Here is a 20,674-nt window from a genome sequence, read left to right on the forward strand (position 1 = left end):
AACTAGTATATATAGGATGGATAAACAACAAGGTCCTACTGTATAGCATAGGGAACTCTATTCAATATCCTGGGATAAACCATAATGGAAAAGAATATGAAAAAGAATATTATGTATAACGAGTCACTTTGCTGTACAGCAGAAATTAACACAACATTGTAAATCAACTATACTTCAATAAAATAAAAAAAAAACAGATTTAGATTACTGAGCAAAGGAGAGAGAGAGAGAGAGAGAGTGTGTGTGTGTTGTGTGTGTGTGTTTGTGTATCTGTGTGTTCTTAACCTCACTAGAAGGTGGTTAAGAAGCTTATTCAAGGTTCAGCACAGTAGAGGTATTTCAAGTTGCATTAGAGAGAAAATTACAAAAAATAATCTTTAGGAGCCAGACAACCTTTTGGAACACCAGTAAGAGAGCTCCAGTATAGGTGAGGTGAAGTTCCTCTTTGTGATAACATCAAGGTCCACTCCGCAAGGTTGGTTATTTGCGGTAGAAGTGAGGTGACAACGGGGCTGGAAGGATCAATAGAGACCATCTTTCTTGGGGCAGGGTTAGTAGTCATCCTGCAGGAGGCAACGCTAAGAACACCAAAGAACATCCTGAGTGATGGGCATCCTCTCAGGATAAAAGAGGGGCTCATGGGAGTCCACTGAGTGGAACCCCACGTCTCAGTGGAACACTTGTGTTTGTCACTCTGTCCTTGGTGGCCGCTGTTGCACTGGACTGTCCTTATCTGCCTGTTCCATTGGATTGGGAGCTCCTTGACTGAGGGGGTCGTAGTGAATTCATCTCTGTACCCCTAGTGTTCACAGTAAATGTTTTATTGAATTAGTGAATGCATCCATCTATCCTCTACTTTTTATCAAAACTCTGAGATGTGATGAAAAACATCAGTGTCTCTCCTTGGGTTTTGGATCCCTCTGTAGGGTCTTTGCTTCTACACTCACATGATCCTACACAGAGTAAGCACAACATAAGTGTAAACTAGGCCTGCCACAATTACTACTATTTCTAGGTTTGCCTTCAATCTTTGCATGTAAAATTTTAACTGATTCTGGTGTTTTTCTCTCATCACATGCCCCTGGTTCCTCCCTTTCCACTGTAAGCATATACAGGTGGCCGTTTGCATAATAGTATGAAGTTTTTTTTCTATGATTCCCCTCTATTTTCTGCTCAAAGGTTTATGTTTCTCAGTTTTCCTGTTTCTCCTGCACGTTTTTCTAATGACTGAGGTCATGAAAGCAGACATTGGGAGCTGATTTCATATCTGTAGCTCTGGTTAGACACAATCTCAGGGAATTTGTAGCCAGTTTATATTCTCTTCTTACTTAAAAAAAATCCCTCCCTTGACCTCACTTCCGTGTCCAGTTGCCATTTCATTTTCCACAACCATTTTGACAATATGTCTGGAGTGAAGAAATTTACATTTCCACCCTCTTTTCCTCTCTGCCCACCACTTATCAGAACACATTGCTTTCTCTAAAGCCCTGATGTTTTTCTTCTGACCTTGATCCAGTGGGCTGTTTTCATACCCCTCTTTCACGCTTACTTAATCGGTTTCACATTGTTAAAAAAAACAAACAAAATAAAACAAAACCCCCAAACCCAAAGTCTTCCCACTCTTGAGACAGTCTCCCCATCCTGACATCTGTAACCCTGAGCCCATGTGCATTATTTGGACCTGTCTGGAGATTTTTATGGTCACGCTTGCTGTTAGCATCCTTCCACATCCCAGGTGAGTCCACCACTCTCCTCTCTCTGTAGGTCCACGTGTGTGTGATCTCCTCCCAGCTCTGCATCTTTATCCCACTCAAGACACTCTTAACGCCACATAGTTCCTTGGTTTTCTAAACCTATGTTATTTTTTTCTCTTATTGATTTTTTTAATTGAAGTATACTTGATTTACAATGTTATGTTAGTTTCTGCTGTAAATCAAAGTGATTCAGTTATACATATATATATTCTTTTTTTATATTCTTTTCCATTATGGTTTATTACAGCATATTGAATATGAGAGCAAGGTCTTGAACAGATATTTGTATACATTATTTATTCACAATAGGCAAAAGATGGAAGCAACCCAGATGTCCATCAACAGATAAATGGATGAAACAAACCGTGGTCTAGCCATAAAATGGAATATTATTCAGTCCAGAAAGGAAAGAAACTCTGATACGTTCTACAACACGGATGAATCTTGAGGACATCATGCTACTTGAAATCAGTCAGCCACAGAAAGACAAAAACAAATGCTGTATGATTCCATTTACCTGCGGTACCTAATGCAGTCAATTTCAGAGGCTGAAAGTAGCATGGTGGTTGCCATGCAAGTTATGCTTTAACAGGGACAGAGTTTCAGTTTTGCAAGATGAAAACGTTGCCGAGAAGGATGGTGGTGATGACTGTACAACAGTATGAATGTGCTTAATGCCACTGAACTGTACACTTTAAAATGGTTAAGATGTTAAATTTCATTGTTATGTGTATTTTACCACAATAAAAAAAAATTGAAAGAAAAATAAAGGTCTGGTCTAAAATGACTAATGTTGCCTGAGGCCCCACCAAACAGAAGGCCTCCCTCTGTAGTCTCTTGGGGTCTGACTCCTGGACCAAGCTGCCCTATTAAGCAGTTAATTATTTCTGGCTTTTTCATCTTTTAATACAACAGTTTTACTGTCTCTGATAATTACTCTGTCTCGATAACTTTTTTTTTATTGGAATATAGTTGCTTTACAATGTTGTGTTAGTTTCTACTGTACAGCAAAATGAATCAGCTATACGTATACATATACTCCCTCTTTTTTGGATTTCTTTCCCATTTCGGTCACCACAGAGCATTGAGTAGAGTTCCCTGTGCTATACAACAGGTTCTCATTAGTTATCTATTTTATACATAGTATCAGTAGTGTATATGTGTCAATCCCAATCTCCCAGTTCATCCCACCCCACCCCCCTTTCCCCCTTGGTATCCATACGTTTGTTCTCTATGTCTTCTAAACCTATTTTAAAACCTACACCTTCAAGGAGAAATTTATCTCCATAAACTTTCCCTTCTCTGATGGCTCCCTCAGGGTCTGTGTGAACACTGTTTTCTTTGTATAATACTAACTTATCAATACGTGTATACTTTTGGATAAATATTTGTAGGCTTTTGTTTTTTCATGAATGCATATTGCTCCCTTAGACCCTTTTTTCTATTTGTGTTTTTTCCAAAATGCATAGTATGGTCTCCCGTACACAGTGGACACAAGCTAAATGTTGGTTAAAGTGGATAATAATTAAAAATGTAATATTTACTCGTGTCAGCGGGAGTAAATATTTAACTTAATATGACTCTGTGACAATTTGTCCAGACACTGCCACTTCTTGCTTGCAAAGAATTTATGTCTGTTGCTAACTTATTGCTTCTCTGGTCTTCTTTTCCTGCCTGGCTTAGATGTAGAGTATGGGGCTTATGAAGTAGACCAAGACATAGTTCCTGAGGGTTTTGTTACCCAGATCATATGCCAACCTATCATCAGGGCCAAGTACTCACTCACCAGGCTGGATGCTTGTGAAAGAGGTGATGAGGTTTATCTGGGAGAGACAGAACCCATAGAAGCCTCTAGTGCCAGATTTATGGGGTTGAAGTTCAGGTTTTGCTGTATTCTAGCTGTGTGGTTTAGGCCAAGCTACTTAACTTCTCTGTGCCTCAGTTTCCTGTGCCATAAAATAGGGGTGATGATAATTGTATTGATCTCCTAGGGTTGTTACGAGGATTAAGTGACAATATATGTGATGGTGTAAGCGCTATAAGTACTAGCTACCACTGCCACAACTGTTTTATAAGTTTGCCTTGAATCTTTGTATGTGTATGTGGATTCAGATTCTGCACATATAGATTCATGAAAATGAGTTGTTAGGTTTATTCACCCTTAAGAAATAGATTCTGGAAGGTCAGGATAGCACACAGCAAGTTTTACTGCCAAGGCAACACCAACTCCAGAAGGGGCTGAGAAGAGTGAACACTAGTTCCTGTTCTACAAGTGCTCTGCACTCTTCAAGACTGTCGACGTCAAGATCGAGAAAGGCTAAAGAACCGGTCCAGATTAAAGGGACCAAAGAGGTGTGACACCTACAAGCAATTCACGATCCATGTTGGCTCCTGAATTGCTATAAAGGATATTACTAGGAAAATTGGAAGAATCTGAATACAAGCTGAATGATAGATAATTAGTATTGTATCAATGTCAGATTTCTAATTTTGATAAATGTAATGTGTGTGTGTGTGTAAGTGTGTGGACACATGGGGAAAGAGAAAAAAGAGAGTGAGATGAGGAGAGAGAGACTGGGAAAGTGAATGTGGCAAAATATTAACATTTGATGAATCTGGATTATATAGCCTTTTTGTCCAATTTTTGCAACTTTTCCATAAATTTGAAATTATTTCAAACAAAAAAGTGAAAAAAAATTAGTTCTATGATTTGGAGACCCAGTTTTCTGATTTGAAAGATGGATGAATTTTACTTTATGCTCTTTGGGAATGATGATAATATTTTCTGAGCTGCATATTGGGAAATTTTGCTGGAGAAATCTCTTTAAAAGTTTTATAAGAAGAACAAAAAAAATCCCCCAAAGTTAGCAGAAGAAAAGAAATCATAAAGATTAGATCAGAAATAAATGAAAAATAACTGAAGGAAATAATAGGAAAGATCAATACAGCTGAAAGCTGGTTCTTTGAGAAGATAAACAAAATTGATAAACCACTAGCCAGACTCATCAGGAAAAAAAGGGAGAAGACTCAAATCAGAATTAGAAATGAAAAAGGAGAAGTAACAACTGACACTGCAGAAATACAAAAGATCATGAGAGATTACTACAAGGAACTATTCGCCAATAAAATGGACAACCTGGAAGAAATGGACAAATTCTTAGAAAAGTACAACCTTCCAAGACTGAACCAGGAAGAAATAGAAAATGTTAACAGACCAATCACAAGCACTGAAATTGAAACTGTGATTAAAAATCTTTCAACAAACAAACGTCCAGGACCAGATGGCTTCGCAGGTGAATTCTATCAAACATTTAGAGAAGAGGTAACACCCATCCTTCTCAAACTCTTCTAAAAAATTGCAGAGGAAGGAGCACTCTCAAACTCATTCTACGAGGCCACCATCACCCTGATACCAAAACCAGACAAAGATACTACAAAAAAAGAAAATTACAGACCAATATCACTGATGAATATAGATGCAGAAATCCTCAACAAAATACTAACAAACAGAATCCAACAACACATTAAAAGGATCATACACCATGATCAAGTGGGATTTATCCCAGGGATGCAAGGATTCTTCAATATACACAAATCAATCAGTGTGATACACCATATTAACAAGTTGAAGAGTAAAAACCATATGATCATCTCAATAGATGCAGAAAAAGATTTTGACAAAATTCAACACCCATTTATGATAAAAACTCTCCAGAAAGTGGGCATAGAGGGAACCTACCTCAACATAATAAAGGTCATGTATGACAAACCTACAGCAAACATCATTCTCAATGGTGAAAAACTGAAAGCATTTCCTCTAAGATCAGGAACAAGAGAAGCATGTCCACTCTCGCCACTCTTATTCCACATAGTTTTGGAAGTCCTAGCCATGGCAATCAGGGAAGAAAAGAAATAAAAGGAATACAAATTGGAAAAGAAGAAGTGAAGCTGTCACTGTTTGCGGATGACATGATACTATACATAGAGAATCCTAATGATGCTAATAAAACATAATTCTCAAAAAAAAAAGTTTTACAAATCCTCTAAAGATGACATTAAGGCACATTAACAGATATACTCCTTTTGAAAAGAAACATTTGAGCTATGGATTGAAACACAGCAGATATGTTTAAATCCATGAGTTCATAAAAAATAAAGAACTCCTGGTCACCTACAGAGGACTCTGAGAATTAGTAAATAAAAGGAGAAGATCAAGTGTTTATCCTACCTTTCTTGTACTAAATGTATCATGGAGTAACCAAATAGTTGACAAGAGGAAGTTTCTGTATTATAGAAGTATTCCTGCTAGTAAGTGAAAAAAGGAATGAGAGTTAGAATATTTGTAAGCTCTAATGAAATAATGAACTTGGCAAAAATATCTAAGAAAGACAACTGGGCATTATATATCTGCTAATGAAAAGTCCTGGGCATTATATATCTGCTGTATCCAGTCTGTTAAGTGATCAAGTCTGTAACCAACTACCCACTGGAGAGTGAGAACACAGGAAATGCAGGGGCCAGCAAACAGATTAAAAGACACCATGTGGATGCAGTCAGGAAAATCCAGAATGGGGGAAATTCTCCAGGACAAAGCAACCCAGCGTCTTCACCATATAAATGGCAAGGAAGGGAAAGAGTGTGTAGTAGACGCTCTCAGTGCTTACACCTGTCTTTTGTACCTTTCACTGTGCTCAACCTGAATTCCAGTTGTCACTAGCTCCTCTGTGCCAAAGAGCTTTTCCCCCTGACCCATGGAAGCCTGCTCTGCCCACTTTTGGAAGGTCAGGAGCGCCAGGAAATCAATGCCCCCAGAAGCAGCCTTTAATCAATGACTAAATAAAGTGGGTGAATAAATACCCTGCTTTTTCAACTCTCAGGGAGGTAATTCCGAGGGGCTTACGTGTGTGTGTGTGTGTGTGTGTGTGTGTGTGTTAATACCTTTTCCCTGAAAGGATTAAGCTTCAGTCATGCACTGGTAAATGGTTAAATGGCATTGTTGGTTTATGTTTAATACCCTTTGTTGGTTGCCTTCTCTTCCTTACTTCACAGTGTCCCCTGAACTTCCTAAATAAACTACGTGTACTTGAACCCTTGTCTTACGGTCTCTTTCTGGAGGAACTCAAACTATGGCAGAGGAAGAGCTTGAGATTAAAAGAGACTTAAGAGGCAGGGAAATTTGAACACTGACTGAATATTTGATACTATTTAAGAATTATTGGGTTGTTTTTTTTTTTAGGTGGCATAATGCTGTTATGCTTGTATTTAAAATTAAGAGTAAATAATATATGTATACAGATAAAATGTTATGATATCTGGCATTTGATTTCAAATAATATGGGGTGGAGTTGTGGTTGGGGATATGGTACAAGACTGACAATGAGCTGATAATTATTAAAACTGGGTGATGGGTATGTGAGGGCTCCTTATACTATGCTGTATACTTTTGTATATGTTAGAAATTTTCCCTAATTGAGTGCAAAGAAAGGTCCCTGGGGGTTGTTTATAACTCTACTTAGTGCTTGATACTGCCTTGTATGGAGTAAGCCAAGAAGCACTCAAAACATTATTGTTGAAATTAACATGTTGTGTCTTACGTTGGACCCACCAAGGCAAATGTTGTTGATGTTAATACTTTTAACTGATATACCAGAAATCTTATTTAGATTAGGAAAAAAAGTCATTTTATCAATTAGCACAATGTCAGCTTTTAAAAGTTTCTTACTAGCTCTACCACTAATTAAAGTATTTCTTTAGCTTGTGATTATTCATCATCTGTGGCTTGAAGTTATTTTTGAATTGTGAATGTGTTTATTATAATGCTTATATACTTTTTTCTTTTTTTGCTGAAATGCTGGAATTTCTGGGCTATTTTGATGATTCAATGGGACAGGATATGGGACAGAATACTTAAAGTAGGACTCAGAAAATCTAAGATTGTGAGTGCTGGATCTTAAGGGCTATCTGTTTCTGAAATTTGCAAGGTGACTGCTTTTGTAGGGACCAAAACCTGATAAAACTAACACTTTATTGGGAAAACCTTTTAAATAAAAGAATAGTGTGTTAAGTGGAGGGGTAGGGTGTATCTGAAGTCTTTGAAGCCTGTAAACAGAAACTTGCAAGCAATTCCTACAGAAATTTTCTATCTTAAAAAAATTATAGATGTGGATATATATATAAGTCCCTAAAAAATCCTATCGCTTCCCAGGAATTCACACAGGCTGAGATTTGCATTTTTGTAGGATTTTCTAGTAATATGACAGTCCTTGTTTTCAAGCTATCAGGTAGGAAAATAGTAATTCAATTTGATATAATATTAAATATAAATATCATAATAAGATATGATTTAATTTTAAGAAGACTCACTAGAAGATTTTGAAGTGCAAAGGAATCTTTTTGGAATGTGCTTCAAATAGGTAAAGTTTAAACTTGAAAAAGTAAAAAGTTAAATATTTTATATTTATAAAAAGTCAAACTGTTTTTTTCCACACCTGGTTAAGAAGTTGGTACCAATACTAAATAGTTTCATATGGTAGACAATTTTTTGTTGGATTTATTCCTAGTTCTACTTCATGTACTTACGTTTGTTTTCCACCTATAGGTAACTTATGTTATCAAGCTCTATTTTATAAAACCTTCTTAGTGGCTTATTATTCTTTATAGAAAATGGCATGGGAGTAACTAATTAGCCTACTAGTTAAATTTTAAAACTATAACCAACTAGATAAAGATTGAACATAAAGTTGTGCACATGGATTGCTATCCTCACATTAACAATCATAGAATTTATTTTCTTTTTTACAGTGTTATTTATTTATTTATTATTTATTTATTTAGGCTGCACCGTGCAGCATGTGGGATCTTAGTTCCCTGACCAGGGATCCAACCCATTCCCCCTGCACTGGGAGTGTGGAGTCTTAACCACTGGACCACCAGGGAAGTCCCAGAATTTATTTTCTAAGATATTTCAGAGAACCAAATTCTCATCCACATCATCAGCTAAATTCAGTCAAATTCACTACTTGGACTTGGCTGTTCAGTCTGTATGATTAAATCTTAATAAGTTTGCTATTTCTTGGAATCCATCTCTGAATGATGGATTTAAAGCTTTTGTTAACAAAGAGTCAAAGAGATTTATTATAGGCTCTAAATAAGTAATTTAATTTCTTTAAGTCATTAAGAGACATTTTGGTTCCCCAAAAGACTCTGAATTGGCTAAACATGATAATAATAATAACATATTAATATTATTAATAATAAGAAGAATGACTATAAACTTCCTTTCAGCTCAGTATATAAAAAATCAGCTAAGATAGTAGTTAATTCTAACTTCATTAAATTGTAATTCCCATTAATTCACATCTTTCTTTCACAATAAAATTTTATCTGCAGAATTTCAGTTTTGATCCTGATGCAGAATTATGCTGACTTCTACTGCTCATCTTCCTTCAGCCTTTCTGCTCGATGCCTTCCTCAACCTTCTGTCAAGTTTTCAACTGAATCCGTGGTAAGTGTACAAAAGCACATTCTACCCCTGCAGTGGGATGTGAGGGCACAGAAGTGCCCCTGAGCAAACGTACTCCATCCTCTGCCCACTTCTCGCTGCCTTATCAACTTGTTCTTAAATTTCATGCACTCTTGGACCCACTAACAGAAACTCTAAGAAGGTGAGTACATTTTGGGGAGAGGCCAGGCCCCTTGCAGTGTAGTGTGTAGAGCCTGGCGTGTACCTGCTCCCAGCCTGGAGCTCTGCAAGCCTGTCAGCAACCCAGGAGAGTAGAAATATCTATTTTATACATTAGGAAATTGAGGCTCAGAGAAGGCACTGGGCTCCTTAGCTGTGGGCTGTCAGCCTGTCGAAGCTAAACCCTTTTATCTACGCTACTACTTCCTGTATGAACTAGTAAGACTCACAGGGACTCGGCAGAAAGCGGAGACTTGAGGGACTGGGCCACCAACCACTGTGTGCTGACCTGGCCTTAAGCACAAGGGAAATAAAGCAGTTATGGGAACCTGGGGGTGAAAGTCGAGGAATTACCACAATAAAGGGGGGCGGGGTGCTAAAAGAAGCTGGGGAAATAATTTTCCCAGCTTCACATTTCCCCCTTACAGCCAGGCCAAGTTGGAGCTTGTTTTATAGTAGACTCAGGCAGCAGACGGGTCTGTAGAGCAAAGATATTTTTATTGAAAATGTAAGTATGACTCTGAGGGAACAGAGTCTTTTTCCAAATCCAGGGTCTTTTATGTGCTCTGTAAAGGAGTGTGCATGCTTGGGTGGGAATTATTTGCCACAGGTTTTCATGTTTTGTTTTATTTTTCCTCTTCATGTTGTTCAACGTCTCTTTTTCCTTTGCCCTACCCAAAGATATCAGTTAAAGAGGCCAAGAAAATGCCCTCTTTTATCCTAGTTAAACATTTCAGATGGGAATGTGGCTCTGTTAGGTGGGAGAGTGATACCAGACACAGGCAAGCTCTCTCTCACCCTCCACTCCTGCAGGGTATTGTGCTCGGATGGTCAAACGAGAGAAGGCAGGTGATGGGCCTGCAAAGCTTTTTATTGGTTTTTCTCCATTTATCCTTTTTCTGAGTTCCAGTTCAGCATGCTCTAGTCAAGGATCATTTGTTTAAAGGACTGAAAAACTGAATCTAGCTCAAGTGAAGGGAGGATTTACTGGAAGGATTTGAGGAAGTGTCCTGAACTTCATTTGCAGGAAGTGGGAAACTCTCCCTCTCTTGTGCTGTCTCCTGATTGAGGTTACAACTGCTCTCTGCTAGCTCCTAGGACTCTTGCAGTAATGCTCCCCTAGTGGCTACAGTGCTATAATAGCTACACAACCACTGGAGTTTATTTTTGAAAAATGGTGTTTGTTTAGCCAAGGTGTTGCAAGTTGTTTCAAGGGATGCAGTAAAATGCTTGCAGTAAAAGTCTTGTTCATTCACATTCATTTGAAAAAATGTAATGAATCTATGCTGTGTAACTTGTTTCCTGCAAGATGGAAGCTGTCAGATCAAGACTAGATAGTCAAACAGAGAGTGATGGGATGTCAGAATTCCAAAGAGGTTGGGAGTTGTTGTTGGAGGTGGTCAAAGAATCTGTTCCGCCACAAGGCGTGTGGCTTCCAGCCAGCATAGCTCATAGTTCCTTCCCCTATAATTCCCTTGTCTATTTCCTGATGCCTTCTTACAATGTCTCAGTGTAACGGGGGTGGGGTGGTGGTGGTGGTGGGGTGGGGTGGGGGGGTGGGGTGGGGATGTGGAGCCTAAGGCACTTCTGCTCACCCTTTTAACATCCATATAGTACCTTCTGTGATACATGGCAGGTTGTAAGGGTTGGACGTGCTGATTTGGTTCTTATCCTTTGAAAGTTTTAAAGTCACCTCTTCATCTTGTCTCAAATATTGGACCAGAGGTCAGAGTCCAGAACATCTGACTCAGATGGTAAACTAGTGGGTTTTAAATAGGTACAGGAAGGGCACTGGATCTAAATAGATCTAGAATGAGATACTAAAAGTAAGGAAATGAGGGGCAAATTTGGATTCATTTAAAAGGAATAAAACATAAATGGAGTATTATTCAGGGGGGTTGAGAATGAAAAAAACTTGCTTTGTTCTCTGGTAAATGACAGGTTGGTCACCTCTCCTGCTGTGACTCTGGCCCTGTTATGCTATCCCCACTCCTGCTGTAACTTCCAGAAGATGGGACTCCATGAGTCATGCACACCTCCAGAGTGCTTGGTCAGGGTGACACTGTAGGTACTAGGATGGTCAGTGCTTTTGGCACTGAAAGGCCAAGAGCTGCCTTTGGTCAGATTAGACCAAGAACATTCAGGGGCACAGAGATATGGAAGCTGTTTTCTTCTTTCCTAGAAGAGGATGTTGCAATAGATGACAACAAATATTTGGGTGAATCCCTGCATCTAGGCTTGGATGACGTTCATGCCACCTGGCAGGTAGGTGGGAAAAGTTTTGTTAGTCCCAAGTGTTCTTTCATTGCCCCACAACCAGACAGAGCCTTTTAGTTTTAAGACACAAGGGGACCAACATTCCCAGTCCATTTGTGAATGACCCAGAGAAAGAGGTAGGAGAAAGGAAGATGCCACATTTAAACCACCCTGGAGGAATCCCTGAAGCCCCATTAGTATCTCAACTGCTTGGTCTAATTGAGGGGTGTGTGGTACAGTGTTCTTTTTTTACCTGAAATGAATTGATTGGTTAGTGAATTGGCTGATTGATGGGCACTGGGGATCTAAACATGAAAATTATATGATCATACCACTTAAGGAGCTCAGAATTTAGTGGAGAATATGGAGAAATATTTATGATATTGTTTGATGAGGGCAACAATAAAGCAAGTCCAAGATAGAAGGAATCTTCCGGGCTTTGTGTTAGACAAGACGCCTCTGGGAGGCCCTCTTACCTGCAGGCTAGTATGGGCTCAACTCCAGCTCCAGCTCTTCTAAATGAGGCCTGATTCTAAAGATCACAGATTATCTCATATCTGGAGCCAGACCCACTGTCTAAAATATCCCTGTGGTTACCAAGTTACTGGTCTGGTCCCTACAGGCCCATTAATTATTATCCACCTCACGTGGCTACTTCTGGAGCAGACACTGGACAGGTAGTGTTGGGAACAGTACAGCATGTGTTTGTCCCAAATAATCTTTGAAACAGGTCCTTTCCCAGATTGGCCGCTGCTGGGGAACCAGTACCTTTGCTTCCTGATTTCTATTACACCCCTTCCTGCAGCCCTGTCTCCCAGGGCTGGCTGGACAAAGAGTTCAAAGGACAAGACACCAACATGGAGAGACCTGAAGCTCAAGAGATGAGCAGTAAATACTCAGCACATCGTAACCATGGATCATCTAGCAGCACATGAAAATAGATGACCCTGGAGGACTGCAGTTATGTTGGGTAAATATGCTATCTCTGACACTGAGTAGTTCTTTCTGTGCTAGTATTTGGGGAAAAACAATCCTTGCTATATGGAAAAGTATAAAAGACATTCTGTTGAGAAGATGAAAAACATGCTTCTGTTTTAGACAAAGCTTGTGACAGTTCAAGGATTGCTTATCTTTTGGCCCAACTGAGCTTCAGTGGCTTAAAAATAAAATAAGAAAAATAAATACAGGTATTCTTGCCTTCTCATTCTACTTAAAGGCACATTTCCCAAGCTTCCCTTCTCCACCTGGAAATAGGAATTGAGAAATATTCAAGAGATCCTACATAAGACTACAGTTTCAATAACCTGAAGACAAATCCTGTTCTTAGAAGTAAACGCTTGGTTCTAAGAAGCTCTCTGAATACTGGGTAGCACTTAAGAAACTACAGTCGCTGGCTCAGATAACATAATAACATAAAAACTACCATGTATTAGGTGCTTATTATAGTCAGGCAAGCTTCTAAATGCCATATATATATATATATATATATATATATATATATATATTTTTTTTTTCTCCTAGGACATAAAAGATTAGCAGCCCCTTCAGGTTCTGGTATATTCTAAGTTGGGTTAACCCAGAAACTGTCATGGAAAGACAGATTCAGCAAAAAGGCAACAGCCAATATAGTACATCGAAGTCCCTGTGGCTTAGTGGTAGAGATTGGACATTGTGCCCTTAGGGGAAAAATAATGAGGTCAGAGTGGACTGGGCTAGATCAGGTCTGGCATTTTCGCCGCAGAGCCTGGATTCAAAGATGATCTGATGCGAAGCCAGGCAGACAGTTTAGCCGAGGCACTCATCCGTAGGGCCCGGCCGGAAAGACAGTTTGGGTTGAGAATACGAGCACACCCGATCAAAGCCATAGGCTGGGGAGAGGGCTGTGGGAGCTGGGAGAGGAGCCTCAGCCCCTGGGACAAAATGGCAGGTGCTTTTTATAGAGCACTGGGTCTGAGGTGCTCTGGGGGGGACCCCGTGAAAGGCTCAGGGGTCTACAGCACTGTTTGGTGTGGTTTGGTGACCCAAGCAAAGGAGGGGACAAAGTACAAGAATGACAGTAGCAAGGAGAAGTGCCAGAAAGTGGTTATCAACAAGCATAAGAAGAGGATTTTATCCCCTTGTCAACTGAAAAAAGTGCACGACCTAAGAGTTGAGAATTATGTTTTATTTGGTGGACTTGCTGAGGACTTGAGCCCGGGAGGCAGCCTCTCAGATAGCTGTGAGGAACTGCTTCCAAGAGTAAGGGAGGAGGCGAGACATAGAGTTTTTGCAACAAAAACCAGGGAGTTGGAACATCAAAAGGTTACTGTTAATTAAAGAAAACCAGACATCTCAAGTTAAGGATTTTAGCACTTTTCCATGTGTGGGAAGGTACAAGAGTATGGGCTCACTGAAATGATTCCTTTGATATGCACCTTAGCTCTCTGGGGCCAGTATCCTCCTTTTTTCCATCCTGAAGCCCCTCAGGGTGCACTGTTGGGCGTGGCTGCAGTGGCTGAGGGCTTGATGGCTGCAACATCCTTGGTTTACTGATATGGCAGGGCGTCATTCTTCATCCACACCCTGCTTCAGGCCCTAGAAGGCTATCCCAGACTGTGATTCAGTCTTCTTTTCTATCAGTTCGGGGATTCTGATTCTTAATAGTATCCACTTTTGGCATCCCTATTCTTATGATTGCTAGGGGTTTTTGGTTGTTTAAACCCTGCCTGGCTTGTACCGATCGGCACAAATGCCAAGTGTTTACCACTAAGCTTATAGGCTTGTTAAAGAAATGGCAGTGCCAAGAGGTTGCAAGTTACTACTGGTAATCCATGAGTAGGGTGTTTGGTGCCTCGTGATATCCTTTATTTCCTAATTCCCTAAATCTAAAGGACTGGCAAGCTTCTTCTGTTAAGGGCCAGATGATAAATGTTTCAGGCTTTGCTGGCAACACCCAGTTCTGCCATGTAGTGTGAAACAGTGATAGATAATAAAACAAATAGGGGTGACTGTGTTTCAATAAAACTTTATTCACAAAACAGGCAGCCATCAGATTGGCACGTGGGCCCCCATTGCTGACCCATGATATAAATAAACAGACAAAACAAACAGGTAAATTTAACTTTCATACTCTCCACAAGCAATTTTTTGTTATTGTTTTTTCCTAAAGGATGGGGAAAGGAGGAACCATTTTGCCTGCGTGGAACTATGTTACTGTCGTTTCCCTTCGATCTTACATTTGTAACTTTGGAAGCTAATAGCCTTAAACCAAACTTCATGCCTGCTTTTAAGATACAGAAGGGGCTGGAATATATTATTCCAGGCTTTCTTTAAAGAGAGGGGCCCCGTTTGCTACTTTCCCTCCCAGCTGGTGAAGTTCTTTGCACACAGCCAGCCTCTGGCAAGAGTGGAGGAACTTCTCTGAGGTGGCCTCTATTTTCTTTCTCCCATGTCATGGCCAGCAATGACTAACTCAACAGCCTTTGTAATTTTACCTTCTGGGATGACTTATCTACGTACAGAGTTAATAATAGATTTAGAGACAAGGCAAATACCATTTCTTCTAAAACTGAAAAAAGTATCAAAACAGAACTCAAGTGAAAACTAGAAGAGAGTTATCCCTACCCAAATCAAGTCTGTTTGCCCTCCTCATATAAGGAATGAAGATACTCAGGCCAGTGGGCAGAACTTGATTGACTCTAAATTCTCTTTAGCAATTAGCAAATTCATCACCTGTTACGGTCAGCATTGCGTCCTCCCAAAAGAGATGTTGAAATCCTAATCCCTGGTACTTGGGAATGTGACCTTATTTGGAAAAAAGGTCTTTGGAGATGTAATCGAGGTAAGTTGAGGTCATTAAGGTGGCTCCAATCCAGCACCCTAAGGGAAGTTTGGACACAGAGACACACAGAGGAGAATGCCATGTGAAGCACAGGGACACATAGGGAGAAGACAGCCATGTGACAACAGAAGCAGAGTTTGGAGTCATGTAGCTACAAGCCAAGAAATGCCAAGGATGGCTGGTAACTTCCAGAAGCTGGGAGGGAAGCACGGATCAGGTGCTCCCTTGCAGCCCTCCAGAAGGAACCAACCTGCTGGCACCTTGATTTTGGCCTTCTTGCTTCCAGAAATGTGAAAGAATAAATTTCTATTGTTATAAGCCACCCAATTTGTGGTCATTTGTGAAGCCCTAGAAAACTAGTCCAACACCCATGGGCTGATATAAACTAATAACTCAGATAAATTCTGTGCAGGCTTACCCTCTGCTTATGTTTGCGAAACACCCTCTCTCTTCCCATTTAGATACCTCAGGAAAGGAAGAAACTAATAATCCTGTCATCAAATGCAACGGGCTACATTCTGGTTTTATTTTTGATTTATCTTTCAGCTAAGCTGGGACTTTTAAAGCCAAATGGAAGTGAGCATTTTAATTCTCTCCTCTTTTTGTTATGTGAATTCAGGGCCCGAGCCAAAGGCAGTTTGGCAAACAGTAAGCCACTGGTAGTATGACTGCAAAACCTGATATGTCAGCTATTGTCCTCCTGTATTTGCAGCGTCTTTGGGTGCCATGAACTCATGCAATATAACAAAGAAGTGTATTGTCTAAACTCTTCTGAATATATGGCTCGTGTTCACATAACTCCTTTTGTCTTGGTCTGTGCCTGTCAGAGGGGAATTCTCTGGTGTCTTTGTTTTCCTGTAGAGCTTTCCCCTCTAATTTGATCTGTGTTTGATGACATGGATAGAAAGAGCACCGTGCACCTGGCATAGCAGGATCGCAACAAGCACTGCTGAGTCGTTCTGCAGTGCTCCCCGCTTCCCAGGGGGGCCCGCCGGAGTCAAAGGAAGGAAATTTCCTGGGAAGAAGAATCCTAATAGCTAATACTTATCGAGTGATTCCTCCATGCCAAACATTCCTCTAGCAGGATGTGGTGGATAAACAGCAAGTTCTCTGTAAAGCACAGAGAACCGTATTCGATATCCTGTGATAAACCATTATGGAAAAGAATATGTAAAAAAAGAATATATATATGTATAACTGAATCACTTTGCTGTACAGCAGTAATTAACACAACATTGTAAATCAACTATACTTCAATATTAATTAATTTAAAGAGTAGGGTATGTAAACCATCATATTAAATGACTTAAAAAATTTATTTATTGGCTGCGTCGGGTCTTAGCTGCGGCACGCAGGATCTTTCGTTGCAGTGCGTGCGCTCTTTGCTTCGTTGCAGTGCGTATGGGGCTTCTCTCTAGTTGTGGCGCGCGGGCTTAGTTGCCCCGCTGCATGTGGGACCTTAGTTTCCCGACCAGGGATTGAACCGGTGTCCCCTGCATTGCAAGATGGATTCTTAACCACTGGACCACCAGGGAAGTCCCTTAAATGACTTTTAAAACGTAATAAATATTGATAAAATAAAATTTTAAAAAGCAGGATGTGGGACGCTTCTTTGAGTTGTGGGACCTGCCTGTGTAGTCCACTTGCCATATGCAACCTGCAAGTGTTGGGACAAACAACTACCCCCTTAGATTTTCCCAGCACCCTCCTGGGCTGTAGAACTCCATCCGACGACCCTTAGGTGAGTGCTTGCTCAGTCACAGAGCTGCTCTGGTCCCCTTGTCCCCTCTGTCTGTCTCCTTCTTTCTCCTCTTCCTCTTCTGAGTCTCCCTCATCCTCTGTCCCTCTGCCTCCCTTTTCTTCATCTTACTTGTCCCTTACGTTCTCCCCAACTGGCTCTCCCTTCCCCATTCCCTCCCCCTTCATCAGGAGGAGGCCATGGCCTCCTTCCAGGAGTAGAGTTGAGGGCTTCTTGTCTCTCTTGGAGAATAGATCTCATCAGGCTGCCTCCTGCGGTCCTCCCAGCCCTGAGCCTCCTACCACTACTCTCTCTCTCTTTTTTCAATCCTCAAATTTTGATCTGTAATTTTAACTGTAAAAGTCAGAAAATACTGTCTGAGGAACACTGTGACATCAGAGCCTTAACCCTTTAATACAGTTTTCATATAAACTCTTAATCACCGGACAGTGGCTAAAATATATTTGCTTAATTGCTTATTTACCGGCACTGTGCCATTGGTTTAATACACATTATTGGCTTTGATTTCCATGTTAACCCCATTATCTCAGTCCTCAGATAAGGACTGAGACTTTAGGAAATTAAATGATAGGCAAAGTTCGCAGATATCATAAACGACAGAGCTGGAACCTACACTTATGTACCAGGGAAGGGGTGCCAGGGAACGAATTCCCATCCTCAGGGAACTGGCTACCTGGTGCAGGACGGAAAACCTGCAAAGGAAAAGAAGAGAACTTGACTGCTAGTATTATTGGGTATTGCATGAGCCATCAAGTGTGTGCCACATGTGTTATCTCAGTAATCCCTTTAATAACCCTGTAGTGACCATGCCATTATTAGTGTGGCCACCATAGCTTCCCCCTTAGAGATGAGGAACCAGAGGCAGAAATGGGGCTCGAAAGTAGCAGGACGGAGATTCAGACTCAGGCAGGCTTCCTGGGGCTCTGGGTTCTTACCCACTTGTCTAAGCTGAGGAACCTATTTCTGGCATCTGGGATTGGGGAGGAGCGGCATTTGAGCTGAGTTTAGGGAGGAGAGGAGTTTCCGCAGGTGGAGATGGGGAAGGGTATTCTGTGCCCGGCATGGCTGGAGCAGAACGGAGCAGTGAGGTCCCCACAGCTGTGCAGACAACTGGGAGGAAGGTGGGAGCCCGGGCAGTCAGGCAGGCAGTGCTTTCTCCTTTATATTTTAGAGGCATGATTTATTATTTCCAGTTGAATATTGAAGAGAATGAACTTTACTGTTGAGCATTTGTAATTGGAATAAATATATCCTTATCTTTAAGGATAAGGATATATCAGAAGGATATCCTTATCTCTTCTGAATGGCTATTAAAATAATCCGTTGGGAAGCATCACTGCCATTCCTCCTTGGCGCTCTGGGCACCATATGTGTCTAGGGATGGTCTGAAGGCAAGAGCTGGAGTTCAAGTCCAGATTCCGCCCTGTGACTTCATCTTCCTCATTCTTCTGCAAGTCTGGGGCAGTAACACGTGCCCCAGCTTATCCTGGAAAGACATTTGGCCTGGAGGCCAAAGAGAGAACAGATGTGCAAAGCTTCAGAAGAACGGTGCTGTGGAACTCTAAGGAATCAAATATCTTTATTATTCTGATGAATCTGTTCTTTTAATGCACGGCAGTCATTCACATCAGCCACAGGCAACTCAGTATAGAAATGTTTCGGCCTGGAGTAATCTGTAGAGCGCCCTGGTGTTTTCACATACGTGATCTAACTTCATCTGTACAATCGTCTTATGAGGTAAGCAGGATGGTTATGATTAATTGCCATTTTTACAGAAACTGAGGCCCAAACCATTTGTTTAGTAGATGCTGGATTTAGGTATAAAATGCCAGTTAGATTCCTTTCCAAAGACGATATAAGAGGCCATGAGGGGAAAACCCTCGCTAAATTTCTTGGCAAAATTCAAGAGAGGGAAGCGTATAGGCTTTATAATGCTCTTTGAACACACTGCATGGTCCACAGGAACACTGAATTCCTAAATCTTTTTAAAAATTCATCTGGAAGTTTGCCTCTTTTGCTTTGACCCCTGCAGGTAGAATTTGCATCTCCTGTGGTGATGCCGTGAGGCTCTGCACACACCCTGGGGTTACACATATTGCATCATCCAACAATCACTTGTTCGCACGTCTGTCTCCAAGCCTCTCCCTCACCACACCCCGGCCCCCAGGGACAACCAGCCAAGGTCTAGTCATCTTGGATCTCCAGCACCTAGCAGGTTGCTAGAGGTAACAACAGCTCAACAAGTATCTTTACGTTTTTCACAAAAGGAAAACTTGTTGACTGCATGACATGTAGAGACATTTAAACAGTAAAGAATATCCTAAACAAAATAAAGGTTAAAAAATGGAAAAATAAGAAACAAATGCAAATGTCAAATCCTCTCATCTATGAATTAGTGATTATAAAAATATTATAGGACTAAGGTTAGCTGGGGGTGGTGTTGTCATTCGGGTCTGTGTGTGTGTTGTTTTTAAAAACAATAAAAAAATTTTGAGGTAAGTATCAACCTACTTTTACGGATTTCTAATGACAGCTCATAGGATGTAGAAATGATCTCTATTCTTTTGAATGTTTCCATCTGGTCATGTCGAAGTTCAATGATGGCTTAAGTGATAATAGACCCTTTACTTTATTTTAATTAATTAATTAATTAATTAATTTTTTCTCTGCAACAAGAGAAGCCACCGCAATGAGAAGCCTGCACACCGCAACAAGGAGGAGCCCCCCCTCGCGGCATCTAGAGAAAGCCCTCGCGCGTGCAGCAACAAAGACCCAGCGCAGCCAAAAATAAATAAATAAATAAATTAGACCTTTTATTTTAAACAAAATACAGTATTTATCTGACTTATTCTCTACAGGGTCCAGTGAAGTGGAAATAATGTATGCATAAGAATTACGTAACAACCACCTATATATATTTGAAAAACACTACCTTAGGAATTATAATTTTATCAGCAGATGTAGCCTCAGTTAAAAAATAGTAGTTAAGCTAAAAACAGATGACTCAAAATGACTTTTAAAGAGAGAGAATGCAGGAAAATTTCCCATAGCCATGGGTATGCAGGGGTCAGATGCCTTGAAAGCAGAATCCAACCTGCATGTGACCTGCATTCCAGACTCCTTAACCTTCCTCTTCCCCCAGGGACCTGATGGCTCAGGGGGATGCACTGATCCTCTTGGACCTATGCCCAAGGCTGCTTTTTGAATAGAAGGGCATTAGGTCTCAACTTAGCCCTCAAAACAACACACATTTATTCTAGTTCTGTAAGTTAGAGGTGTGGCTTTGCTCTTTGGTTTCTCTGCATCAAAGTGCTGACGGGCTGGGCACTTATAGACAGACTCATTCCAGGCTCATTCAGGTTGTTGGCAAAACTCAGTTCCTTGCGGCTGTAGGACTGAGGTCC

General features: G+C 40.7%; 1 long non-coding RNA gene across 1 annotated transcript; it reads left to right on the plus strand.

The window, feature by feature from the left end:
• The first annotated feature begins 12,416 nt into the window (after positions 1-12,416).
• Positions 12,417-20,078, plus strand: LOC309828959. The gene is made up of 3 exons (XR_014297372.1): positions 12,417-12,661; positions 18,889-19,007; positions 19,947-20,078. It is a non-coding gene; the product is annotated as an uncharacterized lncRNA (long non-coding RNA).
• The last annotated feature ends 596 nt before the right edge of the window (positions 20,079-20,674 follow it).

Source organism: Grampus griseus (genome assembly GCF_964374135.1).
Source record: "Grampus griseus genome assembly, chromosome: 10".
NCBI classification, from domain to species: domain Eukaryota; kingdom Metazoa; phylum Chordata; class Mammalia; order Artiodactyla; family Delphinidae; genus Grampus; species Grampus griseus.